General features: G+C 38.1%; 1 protein-coding gene across 3 annotated transcripts in view; it reads right to left on the bottom strand.

Moving 5' to 3' along the window:
• Positions 1-20,620, bottom strand: part of luzp1 (leucine zipper protein 1) — a 46,214-nt gene extending 25,594 nt beyond the window's left edge. For 2 of the 3 annotated variants that reach the window (XM_024269807.2, XM_024269824.2), the window contains exons 1-2: positions 20,015-20,620; positions 2,295-2,356 (exon numbers count right to left, since the gene is read on the bottom strand). The gene's annotated coding sequence lies outside the window, so the exon portion shown is untranslated. Of the gene's footprint in view, positions 1-2,294; positions 2,357-11,935; positions 12,985-20,014 lie in introns of those variants that run through there. The other variant, XM_024269814.2, reaches the window with a different exon arrangement.
• Between the last annotated feature and the right edge of the window lie 365 nt (positions 20,621-20,985).

The following is a 20,985-nucleotide window of genomic DNA, read 5'->3' as shown; positions in this document are numbered from 1 at the left end:
CGTGCACTCGCAGAGCTCTCCTGGCAGAGCTCGGCTTTGCTTCGTCAGCCTGAGCCTTGGCATTAGCAGCCTGCTGCGGCTGAATGAACAGCTCAGTGGCTCTCTGCTGAACAAGAAACTAGGGGGTGGGGGGGGCGTGACACAAAAGCTGAAATGAAGCAACTGTGAGGAGGAGAAAGTGTGTAGTAAGCAGTGAAAGACGGAATGACTGTCAGAGAGGAACATTAAGAAGAAGGGGGAGTGCCTGGACTGAATGCAAAGCAGGTAGCTGCTTTAGTGGATTACTGCAGCAGAAAAGCATCAATTGCAGGGAGCGAGAAAGAAGGTGGGGGTGATGGACGGAGAAGGACAGGCAGCTGGAAACAAAGTGATGACAGTGCATGATTGGAGGCACAATGACTAAAACACTTCTGACAAAGAGTTTGAACGACTTTTATTTCCTGTTTCAACTGTCTTCAATTGCATTATTTCTGGGGTCCACTTCCAAGCAAAGCCTCAGAAATCGTAGTGTTCTTTTCAACCCCTCTATGTCCCTGGACACCATTCAAGACAATTGGCAAGAGACTGTTCCTACTATCTTGAATCTATATCATCATCAATGCTTTTATGTTCTCTCGTTTAGACTATTGCAACTTCTGGACCGAGTGTGATGTCACAAATAGAAAATGCCTTACTTCTAGTTCCAACCAAATGAAGTCAATTCAATCACCATTTCAATCACCAATCACAACAGTGATTGGTAGAAGTCGGTTTAAGTCAATGTTTCCATGGCGACCACTCTTGTAAGTAGTGAGCTTGTTGGAAGGCCACATCCCTACCACTTAAAGTGGGCTCGGGAAAATCTATCAAACATTTCAAGGTGGGGGGCCAGCAGGCATCACATACTTTTTTATTGAGGCATCTATGGTTAGTTTTTAACTCGAATAACTTGTGTTGCAGACAAAATATGAAAATATAGCCATTTATTTCTCAATAGAAGTCTAAGGGATTTTGGCGGGTACTTCCTGTGCGGTACTGTGAGTACTCAGTCCAGTTCTCTTTTACGTCAATGGTCTTAAATTTGCAGTGACCAGCTTGTAAAGTTAAGTAAAGTTTTTAGCAAGAGCTAAAAGAAGAGCACATATCACTCCTGTTTTATTCTTTACCAGTTTTAGAATTGATTTTAAAATGATGGTTTTTACTTATGTCAGAATTGCTCCATCCAGTCACTCCCTACGGTCCTCCTTAATGTCCTGAGAACCCAGTTCAAACCCAGAGATCCGTCTTTCCAAGCAGAGGCTCCTCCTCTGGACTGCCCTGCCTTTGACCTTCCATAAGGCTGTCTCTGCTTTTCTGCTGACTCTGTAATTTGGACAAGCTTTTAGTCATTTAGGCAACTACATGTTACAAAATGTTATCCTGTCTTACTTATTTTGTCTTAATTATTAATTTTTGTTGCATTTTTCTTGTGTTTTGTAAAACATGAAAACCTTGGAATTTTATCAGTAAAAAGTGATATATATATATATAAATATTGTTTTTCTTCATATTGCCCAAAAGCTTCTGGGTATCAAGGACAACGTCATCAACATCAGAATGCTGTCCAGCAACCACTATCAGAATTAACTTCCCAAAAATGCAAACATTTCACAATTTATGTATGAGTAGTCACGACCGTATCTGTGATCCATGCAACGTCTGTGCTGACTAACATGTCACCCCTCCCTCTCATAGCAGCTGATCCACAGGTTACAGCAGAATACGTTCACATGTATCCGTAGGTGTGTTACTGCTGTGTGACTTCAGGCTGCCGGGAAGGAAACATGGCGCCGGCGTTTGTGCCCGAGAGGAAACAGACTCACAAAGAGCAGAGGAGTGGCGGAAGAGGCAAAGAGGAGGAAGAGTGGGAGGAAGGGAGGCGAGAGCAGAGGATGAGAAGAAAAGAGGTGAAAAGAATGACACCAAAGAGTGTTTTGTGGACAAGGAGAGGTCCTTGACTTCTAAACTAAATATTTTCCATTTGAATGTATTTTTTCTTGTATGGTTGTAGGAAGGAGAAAATAAAAGTATGCATGTGAACGCTTGTAGATTAAAAAAATAAAAAAATAAAATTAGTCAACCAGGTGGAAAAAGTGCAAACCCAAAGCATTTCAAGACCAATTCCAATCAGAAGTGGGAAAATTCAGAGGTGTATTCAGTGAATAAACTTTCTTTTGCCAAAAACTATTTCTGCAAAATACACAAAACTTGTAGGTCATTGTAGGGAAATCCTGCAAATGACAAAACATGAAACTAAATTAAAAAGTGTAACTTACTTTTCTTAAGCTGCATCTCAGATTCTGAATCAGGTCAGGTTCCTCTCCACAGACTCTCCATCCTGTGGTTTTAACACAAAGAGGGCATGAGGTTATTAACAAGGGAGAAGTGGTCATCATATCAAGACACACACTCAATCCATCTTTCACTATGGTCAGGTTGGGGCAGTTGGCAAGGCCGAGACGCTCCATCCGGGCTGACAATGCAGCCACTGTAGGAGAGATTGTTCACAGTCAAGCTAACAGGCTAAGAATGAGCTAACTTCTCAGATATGGGGCACATTCAGATGCTCTGCAATAGACTCATGCATGAGCAGACAAGCAATGTTTGGCCACGACAACAGAAGCCCCTATTCAGTTCTCTGGTACACACACAGACCATTATCATAATCATCATCATCCCCGAAGCTCTCATCTGCTTCAAAAACACGAGCAAACGCACACACACACACACACACACACATTCACACACAAAGAGAAAACAATCCGGCACCAGGCATTCCACTACAGTAGCATTCCATATGTTTGGTTAAGCACAGAGAATCCAGATTTAAGAGAGGAGTCTGGACTGAATTTAAAAGACGGAGAGAAAATGGAGAGAAAGGAGGAAGAAGTTTGGGGAGTTCTGCAAAAGACAGAGAAGAAGAGGCAGCAGATTCTGTCTTTGATGATGGAACACAACTCATCAGTAGACCAACAAAACGTACAACATGAACCCACTGATGAAAAGTTTAACAATTGATTGTGAATCAGTAAAACGATGAAATAACCTTTCAAATCTCTTCAATGTGGAAAGCCATATTCACCCAACATAACTAAATAAGAACTACCTAAATGCAAAGGTCACATGACAAATAATAGTCCATATAACCTACTAAAATTCATACCAGCAGTTAAACAAACACAAATAACAGACTATGGATTTAAGACAATATAGACTAATTTTTGCTCCAAAAGTTGCATCAGAATTAAAGATCAGACTACAAAACGGTTTTTCAGTGGTTGCATTTTGGTGAGTTGCAGCTTCAGTTTCCTGTTCATAGCTGACAGCGGTAGAAGCTGGTGTGGTCTTCTGTTGCTGCAGCACATCTGCTTCAAGTTTCATTTTGCTGTGAGGTGAAACGCTTTTCTGCTTTCTGACCATTTTTTTGTTGTGTGTAAGAAAACCTTATACAGATCAGCACTTTTTGAAATGCTCGAACCTCACGTCTACCTTTTTTTCCCTTACACAGATTCTTGCTTTAAGTTTTAGAGGGATGCCTTGATCACGACCATGTGTGTACAAGGTAAATAATACACAGCTAATGTAAGTGTAGACTGAGGAATGTACATAGAAAACACAGTCTTTGATGTCTGTATTACTTGGAAAGTGTTCAAACATCATCCAGTTTTAAATTAAGTCCAGCTGTTTTCTTTCTAACCTAATGATGATGTCATGTCAAATCAATTAATTAAACATATTTTTTAAATTTGGAATTAGATTTCATGATTTTGCTTTAAGGGTAATAAGGACAGAGAATCTCCAAATATTTAGGGTCTCTTTTTCCTTGCAAGTGGACCCTGGTGTGGTTCGCTTACAGTGTGAACAGTCTATCCATTAAACCAAAATGTGCTGCATAGTTTGAGAAGAAAAAAAAGAAAGTAGTCCAAATATAAAGGCTAAAGTTAAAGAAACCGCAACGACAAGTGATCTACTCCACGACTCTTCCTGCTTCCTTAGAAGTGACTGACGGAGAACATCATTCTCATCGCGGCTCCTGCCAATCCAACTCCACTTTCTGTACTATCCTGCACATTCCTTCAAAGGAGCAAAGCCCGGCTGCTCTGCACTCAGCTGTGTGACAGTCTAGCATCAACAAACAGGTTTTGCTGAATCATTCGACATTCTCATGGTACACAACAACCCTTCTATCAGGGAAAACCCTAAACAATGTTAAAAAAATGCATCAATAAAATATTTTTTGGTGAAAAAAACATTTTAAGATTAAGAAAGATGTAAATTAAGACAATAAATATGATTCTTTTAAACAGCAAGTTAACCAAAAATGATGTATTTCCACATTTAAGTTTAAAAATATTACATCAAATCATTCACCAGGATAAAGGTCTGGTTGCCGCCATAAGGGTCAGTTTCTGAGCTCCAAATGATTCATTCATTTCATTTCATCAATTCAAGATCACGTGGCTCAAAAGTAATTGATGTTATACTGAATTTTTAAAAATCCACTAATTAAACTAGTAGTTTGCATCAAAAAGCTATGCAAATAATGGTAAACAGTCTAGTATTTATAAATTATTCCACAAACAAAAAATAAGTATTTCCAGTCATCTTTAAATTACTTTATCAATTTTCTCCACCAACTCCTTTGTAATCAATTTCAAACATGGATATTAATAAAAATGAAAAAATAATTGCATTTTAAAATATTTGGGGAAAAAACATGAAAATACTAACCAAATCAAATATATATCTTACAGGAAGATATAAAAAAAACTTTACTCTAAAGAATATATATATTTTTTAAGTATTATACTTAAAAATGCATAATCTTGGTCAACTGTAATAACCACGGGTAGAAAAAAAACATTTACTTTTAATTAAATGTATTATAAATACATCATTTTGCTAAAAAAAATTCTTATTCGCACAAACACAATTAGACTTATATTTTATGTACAGTTTTGCAGATTTTAGCAAATACTGGGAGTTTTTAAAGTTTAAGTGGAGAACATTTGAAGGTCTGATATCCTGGTTCCAGTTGCCAGACAGGGCTCGTTTGCATCAGAGCCCATTTCCTGTGTGTGATTAGCAGAAGAGAGCAAGTGTAAGTGTGTATACATTTGTGTGCGCTGGGGGATGCAGTTCAGAAGGGTCCTGGGTTGTTTTGTCTGCTAAGAGGGAAAGGAATGCCCAAATCAAACACAGTGGACAGGATACCTCACAAAAGAGAAGGATAGGCCAAAAGCGGCTGAGAGAATGTACAGATAAACAGTCAGGAAAACGATGGGGAGAGACGGGAAATATATCAAGAAAGTAGCAGACATAAGGAGCTCATGAAAGACAAGAGGTGAAGATTAGAAGAAGTGCTTAATTTTTCATGTGCTGCCGCTGAAGACGGGCCAAAGCATTCCTCCTCCTGTTTGCATTCCAACTGCATGGCAAAGGTGGGGTAACTTTTTTTTTTTCCTAAAGGGTGATGAGCCATTCGCCTGAAAAACCATTTAATCTTACGCTTTAAACAAAACCCGGAGAACCGGCTCTAAGAAGCTGGGATTTACAATCCTTAAATGGTCTGGGATTTACAAAAAAAAAAAAAAAAACATACACACACTTCACTGTAACTATGGGCTTTAAAAAAAAAGATCAAATCAATTTTGACTTGAACAATAGTCAAAGAAATACATTAGCAGATTGTCCTTTAAAACCATTTTCTAGTGTTGTTTTTGACAAAGAAATAGCTTACTGTTGCTTTTTTGGTTTTCTTTATGTGTGAAAGTTTAATTTTCTAAATAAAAATTCCAACTTTGTTATGGATAAACTGCTAGTTAAATTAAAGTATTTAAATCCAAACTAAATTGATATTTCATTGAATTGTGTCAAGTCGTAACCCTGACTTAGCTATTCTTTTTGTGACAACTGTGATGCCCGATTATCCAAATTTTCTATCAATTTTGGAAGATTATATACAATCAAGAAAACAACAAAAACAACAACAAATAATCCACTGAGTGGGCCGGTACAATACGATCCAGTTAATTTTGGCGAGCGTTTTCACTCAGTTAAGCCTTGCTTCCACAGAGCGGATTGTTTTCACGGCGCATGCGTGGTGTAGACCGCTAGCGCATCGTTGTGTCATTGTGCAACGACTAGAAAAGCAACAACTATGGAGGTCATCCAGCAGCTTGCTTGTTTCTTTTGGTGTTTAATGTTGTTTGGAAGAAGAGTCGGCGAAGAAGAATATCGACGTAAAGAGGAAAACACTGGAAATGCTAACTTAGCGCTATATTGGCGCTTTCTAATGTTCTCAACAATTTCTGCCCATCAATGGGATGCTACAGCAGTTCCACCCCAACCGTCATGTTCATTTTTCCTATAGACCTACAACCAGTGGGGACCTTCAAGAGGTACGGTTTGGTACTGTTTAATGGGTCCGTTTTACAATGGAAACGCTCAAAATACCGGTCCGTATTGGAGCGCCTAGAGAAAACGAGAAAAAGAAAGTTTTTACCTTAGTTTCTCAATCAAAAAAGATCATATTAGTAAAAAACTACTTTTCTTGGACACAATTATCTTCTACAAAGGCTTTTGTGTATCATTTATAATAAACTGATACAAAATACAACATGTTTTTGGAGTTATACTAGTCAAAATACTTTATTATATACCCTTGACGCAGTTTGGTTGCTAAAAGTTAGTTAGAGTATGCCTGAGGTGGTATGAGGGACTCAATAGATTTGTGAGACACACAAAGATGGAGACATTTCTTTAAAAATTGTAAAAATCCATCAGCTAATCCCACAATGCTACCCTGCATCTTCTGTTTTGTATGAATGAGCAAAGGTGAACAAAAGCAGCTTGAAAATATCAATTTCTGCTAACATTTTTGAAACATTTATGCCAAGAGGCCATTTATAAGATTTCCATCCAAGTCTTTTAAAAAACACTATTCTTTTCTCCATATTCATTCAGTTTTTAAATCATTAAATAAATATTAATAGTATTAGTAAATACATGTACCTCAGCCTCTAGAACCATTTTTTTTCCCTACGGCCAGAACATTGCCTCATTGCCCTGGTAACGATGATTTCATGCTATTAAGTTTGATTACAACAAACAGGTAAAACTGAGGGAAAATGCCAGGCAGCTGAGTTACCAAACACTTCCTTGTTTTGTGTGAGCGTGACCGAGCCCATGCAGGAACAAGTCGCTCCATGACTGGCAGAGCAGAATTGATTGGCTTCTATTGTTTCCTTTTAAGGGCAATTGTGTCTCAAATGTTTGGCATGGCAGGGTGTACAGATCCAGATGGCTGGCAGGAGAGATAAAACACCCATTTAACCACATTCTTGTGTGCGGTCCACACCTAGCGGAGGAAAAAAGGGGGCAGAGAAGGAGCACCCTTATAAGAGGAAAGAATGGGAAACATTTGAGAGGGTTTAGTAGGAAAGAAAGCGTTAAAGGTAAAAGTAGAGGGAGAAAACAAAGAGATGAAGGCTAAAAGTTTAACCTAGTGGGTGGGCAAAACTCACTCTTGCCAGGGGCACTGAGCTTTTCCTTACTTTTGAGCAGGCAGTCAAAACACACCACCACATGTGGCAAGCACATTTGTCTAGGCCACAAGAAGAAGCTAAACACAAAAGCACACGTGTTATATAGATACATGCCCCTCGCAAAGAAATCCAAACATCTCACAACACAACAAACCACTCAGCAATTTATGTCCTCTAGTTGACATGTTCAAAACGTTTGAATAAATCGTCAAAAGGCCAAACTGCAGCCTCCCATGACAGCTTAGACTGAATCAAACCCATGAGGTACATGTCTGACATGCAATATTTAAGGATTCTGCAATGGAACGAAGGAGACCAGAGGAGGGGGAGGCGGTAATGTGACTTGCTAAGCTTTCCAAATAAACGCAGACACACAGGAAAAGGAGGCAGGTTGGAGGTTTGATCAGATTATAAGTCTGGCATTGGACAATGTTCATAAGAACCCAATTGAGCTGCTCAGAGGTTTACTGCGATGCTCTCGTCTCTGCACTCATGAACTTAAGCTGTGAAAATGAATTTTCATCATCGATGTGTGTTGACTTAACAGTAAGTAAAGCACATTATTTTGCCATGTTGATGCGTGTCTAAAACTGAGAAGAGCGATTCAAAACAAAAACAAATGCAAGAAGAGACTTGATTGCTTGTTTACAGCCCAAATGTCTGGATTTTACTTCAAGTTGACACAGCCTAAAAATTGTGTTTTGTTTGACTAACAACTTGGTGATTACATTTTCCAGACTTGTTGAGCAGAAACAAATCTTTGAATGACAGTAGTTGGGGCCAGATGGCATTCACTTGTTTGAGCCATTTAAGAGATGCAGTAAATTGGTAAATAGACTTGTTAGTAAAACTTTAAAGCCACAGACTGGGTATTAACATGTCTCATCTGTTGCTTTTTTTCCCGTGTCATTAAAGACTCACTCCCATCATCTTTTGAGCTATTTTAAAAGTATTCCCAGTGGTTTTTAAATTATGTTTATACTGTTTTGGCCAAAATTATAGAAAAGAATGGTGTTTTCTAGGGCATAGTTTCTGGAGAGTTCATTAAAAATTTGCCTCCGAGCAACCCTGCTCCCACTTTCCCTTCTCATTGATCTTCAACTAGCTTATAGCCCCAACCTGACATTAGTGGTGCCACGAAAATGCCAAGCAACATTGGAGCTATACAGACGTACAGTTTTGAGCCAAATCCCAGCTTGGATGAGGAAAACAAAGACATATATGGATCTAGTCGTCTGCAAGTGGATACAACAGAATGTAGCAGAACTGGGAGCCTGTTTCTATGTAACAAATACCATATTTTTCTAATTTCGTTTTTTCATCTTCCCTTGATATACAACAACTTGATTAAAGAAATACTCAGAAATGCAACTTAAAAATGCCATAAGAACATTTTTAAAGCACAACCTTTATTGAAGTGGATCTTTTATAAAAAGTAAAGCAACCTTAACAACTTTAGGTTGAAGTTCCACTCACCCAAAACAGTTTTATTCTACTCCTATTCACTATATAAAACTAAGTTGTTGTGAAAGAGTTTCATGGGTCTTTAAAGGAAAAGCTGCACTCTGCAGTCTATTTTAAGGCATTTACTTAAGTAGGATTGTGCTGCTTCACTTCCCCTGGTCAAAGCAGCAGAAAGCTCCAAAAGTGATGTTGGCAAAGAAGCAAAAACCATGAAAACCAACTCAGATGCTCTTCAAAATGGAAGTGGTGCAAAAAATGTGTTAGGAAAATAACCAAAAACAAGGACTAGGGAAGGGATGGCTGCATGAAGAGACTAACTGGATGAACAACAACAAAAAACAGGGATCCTTAAAATATCTTAGTTGTTAAATTTATATGGTGAACAGAAAACCAAGTAGCCAAAGATAGAAGAAACTGTAGAAAAGGAAACATTCATGTTGCCATGGCTTCCCCAACATTCCTCTCTCTATGAACATGTATATTTTGTGATCACAGGAAAAATAATCTGCAGGAGGAATTTTATTTTGAGAGCCGCCCAGTAGAGCAGAGGCTCAGAGCAGGTCAGACAGGAGTGTGTGTGAATGTGGAAATCTCTCATACAGTAGAGAACTTCAAACACCTCATGTATGATCAGTCAGCCACTTAGAAAGGAAGTGAAAAGGATCTAGTTGTGCTTGGCCAAATAATCAAACGCTAATGCCTGGACACACAAACACAGGGGGAAAAAAAGACTTGCATAGGTAAAGGTGAAACTGCAGGAGGTGTCATCTAAAACCTACTTCTGTTTTTCAAAGGGTGCATTTAGACTGGATACATTCGGTCCGCTTAAAGGAAACCAGAGTTTGTTTCCTCTGATCCGGAACAAATCTGCAGCATTTTCATACATCCAAGCGAACCCTGGTCCGGGACCACAAACCCCTCTTTGACCCATCTTTCAAGGTAGTCTCGGTTTGTCCTGCCCTCATAATTCCTGGCCAATGAGTGAAGAGATCGTTAGTCACATGGTTTTGTTTGCATGCTTTGTTGTGGAGCAAGAAAGTCCTCTTGACAGAAATCTGAATACAGAAGAAACGCAAGGTTTAGGACTCGATGCGAAACAAATTAAGCAGTCTTGGACCAGAACAAATAATTTTACTAGTCCGAATATACTCTAAAATTCCTCAATTCTCATCTTAAATTTATCCTACTCTATAAGCAATTCAGTTGGATTTTTAATTATTATTTTCTTAGTTTGTTGAGTTATGGCGCAATAGCATAAACCAATAAACTGGGCGGATTTTTCTGCCAATTAACAATATTCTGAAAAATTCTAAAGATCAAAAGCTGCTAAAGTAAACTAATGTTAACCAACATTAGCTTCCTAGTTGTTGTCGTACCTACCGTATGCAAATAAAAAAAAACAAACGGTACTGAATTTTAAATGGCTTTCTTCTTGTGACTTGCATTTAGATGGATAAATTTTTAGACCAATAATTAAAAAAAAAATAACGACCAAAAGTGAAGGAGAAGAAAAGAAAACAAGTGGAGCAGACCTAAGAGGACTAAAAGAAAATGGGCACAAGGTTTTATTATTGACGCTAGTCGTAGTCTAATAATAATACAACAGTTTTGGACTAGCAAAAATAAATGGAGCAACTTTCTATAAATATATGTTGCTTTTGAAATATAAAAAGAATGAGTTAGTGGAACAGGGATTCCTTTGAAAGTTCGTCCTGTAGTTTGATACTATAATTTACATGGTAATGCTTACAATTATCCTATATTTTATGAGCATCTATATTTGTTCTGAGCTTCCTCATTGCACTTGCATGGGTTCTAATTCACATCTGATACTTGCTACTTAAGATTAAACTGATGGAATTTCATGTTTCTTTTCGCAACACACAAAAAAAAAACAGTGTTAAAAGGTTAGCTTCCCCAATTTTTAGGTAAAAAGAACAAAAGTTTTCCCGTTTTAGTGCAGGTTCATCCACGCCTTCCCCCAAACAGTGAGACTGCAACCACAGAGCTTCTGCCAACCGAAGTCATGTCAGTCCACGGTCATCCAACAGAAAATAAGAGACTAAAGCACCATAAGTTCTCTGGATGAAGATTTAAACATGCTTATTACAGTTGGAAGGACATAAACACTTATTTAATTCTAGTGGCAGTGCCCAAGTCAAACCCTGCTGCTAAGTGAAGGGCTTTGGCTCAAAATAAAGCCTTTTATGGATGTTAGTCAGGTTGTAGACAGAATGTTAGCATGTCGGTGACATGAGGTGGTGTTTTCTTACATTCCCAACACATGTGTAACCCGCTTCTCATCTCTGACGCCACTGAAGTGTGATATGTGACGTCTGCTCAATATTCCACCATCAGCATCACCAGACTGACATTAACGTTTCCCTCCACAGACCATTCTCTGATTGTTCCTTTAGATCTCTGAGAGGAAGAACACATCTTGAACCAGACTGGAATGGCTCCTAAAATATGCTAAATATGCCACTCACCCCCCCACTCTCCCCTTCCTGAAGATGTAGGCCTGTTTCGTAAGCCCACCCTCCTTCTCTCCAGGTCCCCTCAAGCCACAAAATTCCTGTTCTGAACTGCAGCAAACACACTCATACTCACAGATGACCCACTCACACAGAAAATGTGAAGGACATTAATAACACAAGTTTCCACCCAGCTGACCCAGACATGCCTTTTAAGGATAAGCAGTTCAGATTTCTCTTTTCATTAACTTCCAAAAATACTCCTGGACACCAGGCAGGGCTGTGAAAGCTAAGAGGAAAGGGGAAGGGGGGGCTCCTCCTTAGAGAATGAGGGAGACAAGATAACGATCAAAGGGAGAAAAGAGGTGAGGTGAAAATAACACACACAAAAAACTTGAGAAATCCACGTTGTCTGTCTCCTCTTAAAAATACCTCTGCCTGATGGTTCCCCGTCCAAACCACAGACCTTCAAAGCCCTTTCTTTGCATTTTTCTCTTCTTTTCTTCCTAAGTCAGCATGGTGGTCACCTTCACAAGGTGTTGAAAATCTAAAGGTCATCCCAAAAACCAGTTTGAGTTGTTTTTTTCTTTTTTTAAACCAAAACACAACAGAAGGCTTTCGTATAAGTCAGCCTGAAGAAAGGCAAAACAGTCACAGTGACTCACATCAGCCAACCAGGTCCAAACTCCAGCCATGTGAGGTGGCTGGTTTGGCCAGGCCACCGATTACACATTAGAGGATTTATCACCTGCAGCCACCAGGATACACCAACAACCTCAAATACATCTTTGACAAAAAAATAAAAATGGACAGAAATGGCTCCCAGAACATGAGAAGGAAACCAACGTTCAACCGCAGATACAACAATACATCAAATATAGAAGATAAAGACCTTGGATTTATGGCTTCTGTAACATCAATGCCAACAAAAGCAGGAAAATACAGAACGTTGAGGCTTCAACAGGTGACTCAGACGGTTAAACTACTTGAGTCCAAATGAATTGCAGTTAACTTCCAGAATTAATAATAAAAACATATCAAACAGGGAGAAAAGACAAACCTGGAGAATGTCAGCTCTGAATGGGGTAAAAAAAAAACAAAAAGATAAATGGACAATACTTTTATAGCCCTTTACTACATTCTTAGAATGCCCAAAGCACTTTAGAGCCACAGTACCATTTACCCATACATTCACAAAGATGGCAGCTCCAAAGCCTATCATTGGAGCCAACCTATAATGTGAATGTGAGGTTCAGTGTCTTGACCAAGGACACTTTGATTCATGGGCGGACAAGGCAGGAACCGAACCCACAATCTTCCAATCAGAGGTTGACCGCTCTATCACTAATCCACAGCCGCCACAGCACAAATGAAAACATTTATTAATGTACCTAAAGTTAGTACTTTAAACTTTTACATTTTCAATTTTTTTCAAAAAATTGTACTTAGAAGCTGCAATGTCACTCAGTTAGTTTTTAGAGACAATTCACTTTCTCCAGGATTTAGTTCAAACCCTAAGTTTTGGGTCACAGTTTTGTTTTGGTTCGATATATAATTTGTGTATTATAAAACAACAAAAAACTAAAACTTAGAATCGCATTTTAGTTCTAAACACGAATTGTCATTTATTTGTTACCTTAAAATGTATGTAATCATTGCAAAGACACAGTAATATTGGATAGAGCATTAAATTGACATATTGTGTTTTAAATTGTTCTAAAAATAAATATTTGCAGAAAAAATAAAGATATATTTGTTTTAAAAATAGTTATATATCATAGATTACCAATGTAATATATTGATTATTGCAATGTTTGCCATATCGAGATACTATTGTATCGTCAGCCATGTATCATAAATCGCATCGTATCATGAGTTACCCAAAGATTTTCTGCCCTAATTGTGAAGACCCGCTCGCTTTTGTAGACTGGGAGGGGCTAGAGCTCAGAGCGGAGGGTTTTAGAGGAATACTCAAATATGTGTGAATGGATCAAAATACGTGGGGTTGTTTTTCTTAAGGAATTAACTTTGTAATACCCTAAAAGGCTCAAAAAGGTTGATTTTTGCTTGATATAGACCCCTTTATTGTTGTATCATACAGTTTGGTATTAAATCAAAAACTACTACATTTTTAGGTAATTTTTTAAAATTAAACTATTAACCACGCAAAGATAAAACCACTATTTGTTTAAAAACTGTTTTGTCATGAGAAATAAAATCTGGTTTTGAAGGGAAAATTTGGAAAGTGACACTGTATTCTTTAGAGTATAAGATGTTTTTTTGCATAGTTTGACCGGGGGTGCGACTTATACTCAGGTGCAACTTATATGTGATTTTTTTCTTCTTTACTGTGTTGTTGGGTTGTTTTTTTTGTTTGTTTAGTTTAGTTTTTATTGCTGCGACTTACACTGTGGAGCGACTTAGAGTCCAAAAAATATGTTATATGTATTTGTTTGAACTGCAAATTGAACTAAATTGTAAACACATGAACAGGTATGAAGGTTCATAAATTCAAACCACTAACAAGGATTCCACAGAAGGTGAAGTTGAAATTGCCCAAGAACATTTCCTGGGAAGCCATGCTGGTGAGAAGGATGTTTGTTTGGTTATTTTATACTTTGGTTTTACAACCCTGTTATCACGATTACCTTTTACAAATATTCACCCTTACACTGAACCATTCATTTAGTTCAGGAGGCAGAGCTGGGTTAACTGAGGTAAAAGTACACTACGGTAACACTAATTTTGAGTGTCACTTGACAGGTCTCCATTGACGTGAACATTCCTTCACAAAAGGAAAAGAAGAAACTTCACCTCCATATGCTGATCAGAATAACTTGAACTAACATTTCAAAAATTACTTCAAACTTCTGAGTGCCTGCACAATTGCTCATCCGTCTACAGACCAAGTTGTCCAAAACAATTCTGCATTCATAACCACCTGCTCATGTAACGTGTTTGATAATCATCCTGTAACTGAATAAAACATTTACAGGTCAGCAAATTCCAGGGATGTAAGCTTTGGAAATGGATAAATGAAAGGCAGCAGTACTTTGTGAAGTTATGAATCAGTAACACACATCACAAGACACAGCTTGCAGAGTAGTTTTGGAGAATTTACGAATATTTAAAATTTGCAACATCCACATAGTTTTAAGTTTAAGGAATGCCATAAATAAGTTATGACAAACTACTGATCTGACACTCTTACAAGTGGCTTTATCTGAACAAGAGCGCGTAGTTGATAACATTACAAAGAGAAGACAGCTTAGCATGCTTTCAGGAACTAGCCTGGGTGATTATTTTTCACTTAGACACATTTGGATGAGAGGTATTTGAGCCATTTCATTTATGTGGCTGACAGTGTATAATGCAAAGCCATTTAGAGTGCTTAGTGTGAAAGCCTGAAAACTTCAAGGTACTTCTTCTAACTGCTGCTTGCTGACTGAATGACAGTCAGTGTCTTGTATATGATGAAAGATCCACGCCCTACACCAAGCAAAAGTGCCCTGAAACGCAGACGCACACAGCAAAAAGCGTAACCACACACAGTTTAGTGTTTGAACTCCATCTGTAATCACTACTCAGCTCAGATCACCGGATTACAGAAGGAGCAGTCAGAAAAAGAGGAGAGAGGTCAAGAAAGAACTAACCAAATAACAGCCAACTCATAAAATAAAACTTTCAAAATAAGAGAAAATATAAAAAAACTAATGAAGCTACACAAAATGGATATATAAAAACAAAAAACAATATCTGACAGTTATTCGTCATCTCTACTAAATGCCAGGATTAATAAATAAATAAACCAATGTCACTGAGTCTTAAAAAAAAAAAATAAAAATCACAAGACACCAGAATTCCGTTCCATTTCTTGTGAAAAATACTGTAATCCAGTCTTCCAGGACCAGTAGAACAATGATTTTAAATATTTTTCCCATTTGAAATAGTAAACTTCTTGTTTCATTAACTGTTAAGGTACACTAATCTGCAGTTTAAGGGTTAACCAGAATGATATTAACATGTTATAGGTGGAATCAGAAAAGCTGTTTTAAATAATTTGGCAAAAATCTGAGAAAATGAAATCTAAAATAGTACAGAGAATGACATTTAAATGAAAGTATGTGTTTTTACATACACAGTGGAAAAAAAACACTTTAACAACAACAAAAAAGTGTGGCTATAAGTGTGGATCAGAGTCATCCAGATCACACAAAAAAGTATTAATAAATGTAAATTTGTTAAGCCTGATTATTCTCTTAAAATCTTGGAGCTACACACTATGAGTAAAGCTGATAAAGATGTCTGTATGACAAGTGAATAATATATAAATAATGGACTAATATTGTTCTTTAGACAAAAGTAAATTGTTTTACAACTGAGAAGCAACTACAATTAAGAAAATCATTAAAAAAATACATTTCTTTAGTATTAGAGTGGTAAAAATAGTCAATTGTAAAATTAGAACATGTAAATTTTAACCTAAAAAAGTTAAATTTTCATTTAATAAAACCTATAGAAATATACCAGTGTTTTATAGACCATAAATGTTTAAATAATAGTCTAGTTTTCTGATCTTTTTCCCCACAAACCCTAGAAATGCAGTACAAACGTGCAGAATCTCACAACGGCATCTTTTTGGAATTCAGCCACCTTCCAACATGCTTGTTACAACACCGCGGCTCCAGCTGGCCTGCGTATTGTCAACAGGATGCTGAGTACTTTATTGCATTATCACAAGACACAGACAGACTCATGAAGAATATACAGCCGTATACTGTGTGTGGGCTTTATGCATGGTTGTGAGGGAGAATGCTTCGTAACGTCTGGAACATCACTCTCCAGCTGCTCTATTCCAGGATGAGCAGCTACAGTAAAACAGGGAGCCAACTGCTAATAATAACAAATATCATCCAATGCTAAATCCATCCATGATATGAACATATATTTAACTTGGTTATGAGCTCATTTCCTGAAACACTATAAAGTGGGCAGTGTTTTGATTTCAGGAGTTGAGAAGGTTACATTTTAAAGCTCAAAAGGGTAAAAAAAATGTAGGTATTTTTCAGACTATAAATCACCCTGGATTATAAATTGCAGCAGTAAAAGATAAAAAAACACAAAGTAAAGAAGAAAAATATGATATACAAGTCGTACTGGATGATAAGCTGAACTTTTGGGAGAAAAGTGTAACACTTCTGAACAACCCAGCATAATGCAGCCTTCACATCAAGCGAGAATCACGCGTCAAATTTGCATTCAGGTCCTTTTTTTCAACATTCTCAAAGCTTGTCCAAAAATCCTAATAAACTTGATGCTCCAGATGCGAGTGGGAGAAGTCATTGTTACAAGTTTTTAGCCGCATTGCTACATACATTGCTGTTAATTATGCGAGAGATCAGATTTTTTTATTTTGAGGAGCTCTACAAAAGCATCTCTCCATTTCTGGACTCATGAGATCATTCAATCCTTTATTTTCACTGCAATCTTTACTTTCTACTCCAAGAGTTGCAAATGAATGACGGCACTACCAGTGTTACGTCTGTGTCACTAGGTGCGTGTACATGACTTAAATCTGATCAAATCGGATTAGAATTGAATCTGTGCACATGGCCCTAAAAATTTTATCAGATTATAACAAACATTTACATCCGCCACATGTTTGATTGGAATAAATCATTCTGATGTGTGCAGAACTAACTAGAATACTGGAAACAGAAATAGAAGAAAAAGTAGCAAAGTTCTGATTTAAAAAACAGCCAGTGCTGAACTTTTTTCTTGGCCACATGGACCCGGAGGAAGAGTTAGGGTTAGGTTAAAATGTACAACCAACAACAACAACAACATTTAGCCCTGAACACACTTAAAATACATCCAGGCAATGCAGACTATTACTATAACTCAGTTTCATGACTTGCTGTCCGGCATTAGTCAGACAAAGAAAAAAATAAAGACAATAATAATGTATCGATGCAAATAAGAAAAATATAATGTTCAGAATGAGAACAGTCAGATTGTTTGTTTTAGACTAAGTTCTTCTTCTGTGTTGCTGTCAGTACCAAATGCTGACACAGACACCTACAGGTCTCTCTAGTGGTTGTTAGAGGGAAATAACAGCTAAAAGGCAACTTGTTAGTGGAAAATTATAAATATATTACCCTATTTTGTTGAAATAAATCATCATATTAAAGTTGCTCCTGAGAATAAGTTGCACACCTGGCCAAACTATTTTTTTTCTAAAAGAATAACGCCACATACTCCAAAAAATGCAATACTAAGTGTAGCCTAAGTTTTTGAGGCTTTTTTTTATAATAAGGCAACTGAAATTATATCAAGAAATGTGTTTTTACACCCATGTGAGCAGTACGTGAGTCCCATTCTTGTTTCCGTGCACTTGCAACACGTCACTTAATTCCACATGGAAGTGTGAGCAGGAGACTCTGCACATTCCCTCCAGAATCCAAAACTATCCCTGATGGGCCAGGTTCACCGTGGTTGGATTCTCCCAGGCAGAAAACCTCAATATTTTAATATAATCCCCAGAGCTGTCATTTAGCCGCTCACTAATCCCCAGGTCCAGCGTTTAGTCTGATAATTACCCTTATTGGACACCCATAATGATTAGTTTTTGGTTTCACCTAAAGCAGTGAGGCAGTTTAGTGGAGCGGTCGCTGCCCTCTGCAGAGTGGAAAACCAATCAGGCTGGGAATAAACCAGGTTGTAAAAAAAGGACGCAAGGTATGATTATTACCCTGCGTGGCAGCTGACAACACAACATCATGAAAACTTCAACTTTTACTTCTTGGCACTAACTTTACCCATGGTTGTAGAACAGGTGGTGGTGGGGCTAACATTCCTGCTGTGTCAACATGAGCAATTATCATTGTGCTGTGCAATCAAGTTCAGGGAACAAGAGGGCATCTGCTGGAAATTATACATCCTGAGAGCCAACTGAACCAAACCTAAGAGGGAGCCTAACTTCCCATGGCTGGAAATGTGCAAATGAAGCAATAATCGCAGGAAATTCAAGCAGATCATTCCCTTTTCGTCTCTCCACAATTTCCAAAATGACAGCGCGTTCCCCTGACATGCACAGTTATAATCCCACAGCGAATACCAAAGGAAAGCCTTTAAAAGATCTACGATCAAGTGTACCCGGTCCAGGAGTAAAGTAGGTTCACAGCAGCACAGGCTGGCATAAAATCCACAGCTGGCAAAGAGGGCGAGTCTCACTGGAAACTCATCAGGGTTTTTCTTTTTTTTTTTTTTCCCTGTTCCTTCATCTCCTTCATGTCTGAAACAGGTCAAGGCAAGTCTCCTCCATCCCCTTTTCTCTCCCTGTGCTGCTCTTTAAGAGCCCCACCTGGCAGATTAACACTCCAGCACCACAACCGTTTCCTTCACATATACATCCATACGCATCAGTTGCTGCTTTTGGAGAGGTGGCACAAGGCACATACTGTTTCAACCGCAGCCACTCTGTTTCCAGAAGTGCATATGTAGGCCGTGCAAGCGTGACACATTTTATCACGTGTGAGAAAAACAAACACGGACACTTTTAACAGAACAAGGATATCTTGCAACGCTGGTGCTGTGAGAAAGTCTTCAAACAGTTCAACAGCTTTCAATCCTTTTAAGACTGCATTAATGAGTCAGCGTGAGTTTATTCAGTCTATAAAAATGCTTGTAACTCTGAGGGAAAAAATAGCTGCATTTGTGTTTGATTCTGGTCAAATAAACAGTGGTAAAGGAAACGGTGAAAAGTTTAGAACTTGACATGTTTGTTTGTCTGAAATATACATAGTTATGACTTGTTAGGATGCTTATCAAACAAAGAAATGGTAAATATTTGTATAATTCTGATACAAATTATAGGTATAAATAAGGTATTCCCTGCTTTAAAACAATCCTAAATAGACAAATGTTAATTTTGTTGAAAATTAGATCCAGACTTTATTATAATTATATTATATTATATTTGCTGTGGTGACAAATTCATCTGTATTTGAGGTTGTGGTAAGTTTCTTAACATTTTCACTTTTGTTTGTCGAAATTCCCATAATTTTCCCAAACCAGAGAAACTTTTTTTTTTTTTTGTAAAAATAAGGAAACTGGTGCCCAAATATAACTAATAATAGGAGGGAAACAGTTTTTGGTTTTTTGTTGTGGACTATAGCATCAAATGTAGCAGAAGCTAGCATGTTAACACGAAGAAAAACAGTGAACCACACTCAAAAAATAAGTAATTAATTAATAAAAACAAACATTTAATAGAAGTTTTGTTGAATTTAGAGGCCATGTTTAATCTAACAGAGTTTGGGCTGCAGATTCGGATGCTTTTTCTTCCCCGAACACAAGAGGAGGAGGAAGGAAAAACTTGCCGCAGTTCTCCTAACGGCTGCAGTCCGACCGAACAGAGTCCAAACTCAGGAAACCCGCTGTCTGTCTCCCCGAAAAACATTTCCGCTCGACCCCCAAAAAACACACGACACAAGGACTGCTGGCGTTTACCTCAGAGAGTCCACCGCCGGCTCGAAGAACGCTTAAATCCACAACTTCAGTCGGGTCGAGGAGCTCACGCGGACGGTCCGGTTCGCGGCGCGCGACACAAGTTGGTCCACATTTTCTGACAGCGACGGGGAAGAGGAGGAGGAGGAGGAGAGAGGGAGGGCGCCTGTTAGATTTCCCGTTTTCACTCAATTTCCTTTCGTTTGTCTTTTTTTTTTTTCCTCTCGGATGTTCCCCTCCCTGGTCTTTTGGAAATCAAACCATCACATTCCACCGCGTCCTTAACAATGAAAAAAGGTGGGCTTTCCTTTCTGCTGCCGGAGGACCCACCCCCTCGGCCTGCCTCTGCCCAGTCTGACCGCAGTGAGGACGCCCTTCCCGGCTGTGAGGGCCCGCCCCTCTCTCCCACTGAACTGCACGCAACTGAGGGCATTGAGGAGGAATTAATCCTCGTACTGTAGACTTCTTGTTTAACTCCATAACCAAACACTGAAAACGAAAACTTTATCTATAGTGCAAATGCAGATATCACAATATCACTCTTTCAGTATATTTGAACTCATTTGAGCCAAACTTACACCCACAAAAACATTTTTAATCACTAGAAAACAGTTAAAGAAACTAATTTAAAGTTCAAATTCGTATTTTTTTGGTGTTTTTACCCTTCCCCTTTATCATTTTATTACAATTGAGTACATAAATGTAAAGAAAATTAAGGTTAAAGTGTATTTTCTAATGTCTTATTCAAATCATTGTGAATCAGAAGACAAAAAAAATGCAGTTGGAATGTCTTGTAAATCTTTATTTTTGTACAGCTGGATAGCTTCAATATTGCTCGTCATTTTTGTTCCACCTTCAATTTGGGGTTGTGAGGGGCTGTAAGCTAGCAGGTGAGCTTGTAAACGAAGGTTATGTCCAAATTCTCACCCTTTCCCTTAACTTCTAAAGAACTACATAGTGTGGGACTATATAGT

Source organism: Oryzias melastigma, linkage group LG22 (genome assembly GCF_002922805.2).
Source record: "Oryzias melastigma strain HK-1 linkage group LG22, ASM292280v2, whole genome shotgun sequence".
Classification (NCBI taxonomy): Eukaryota; Metazoa; Chordata; class Actinopteri; order Beloniformes; family Adrianichthyidae; genus Oryzias; species Oryzias melastigma.
Note: the sequence above shows the minus strand (reverse complement) of the source record. Positions and strands in the feature narration are given on the sequence as shown.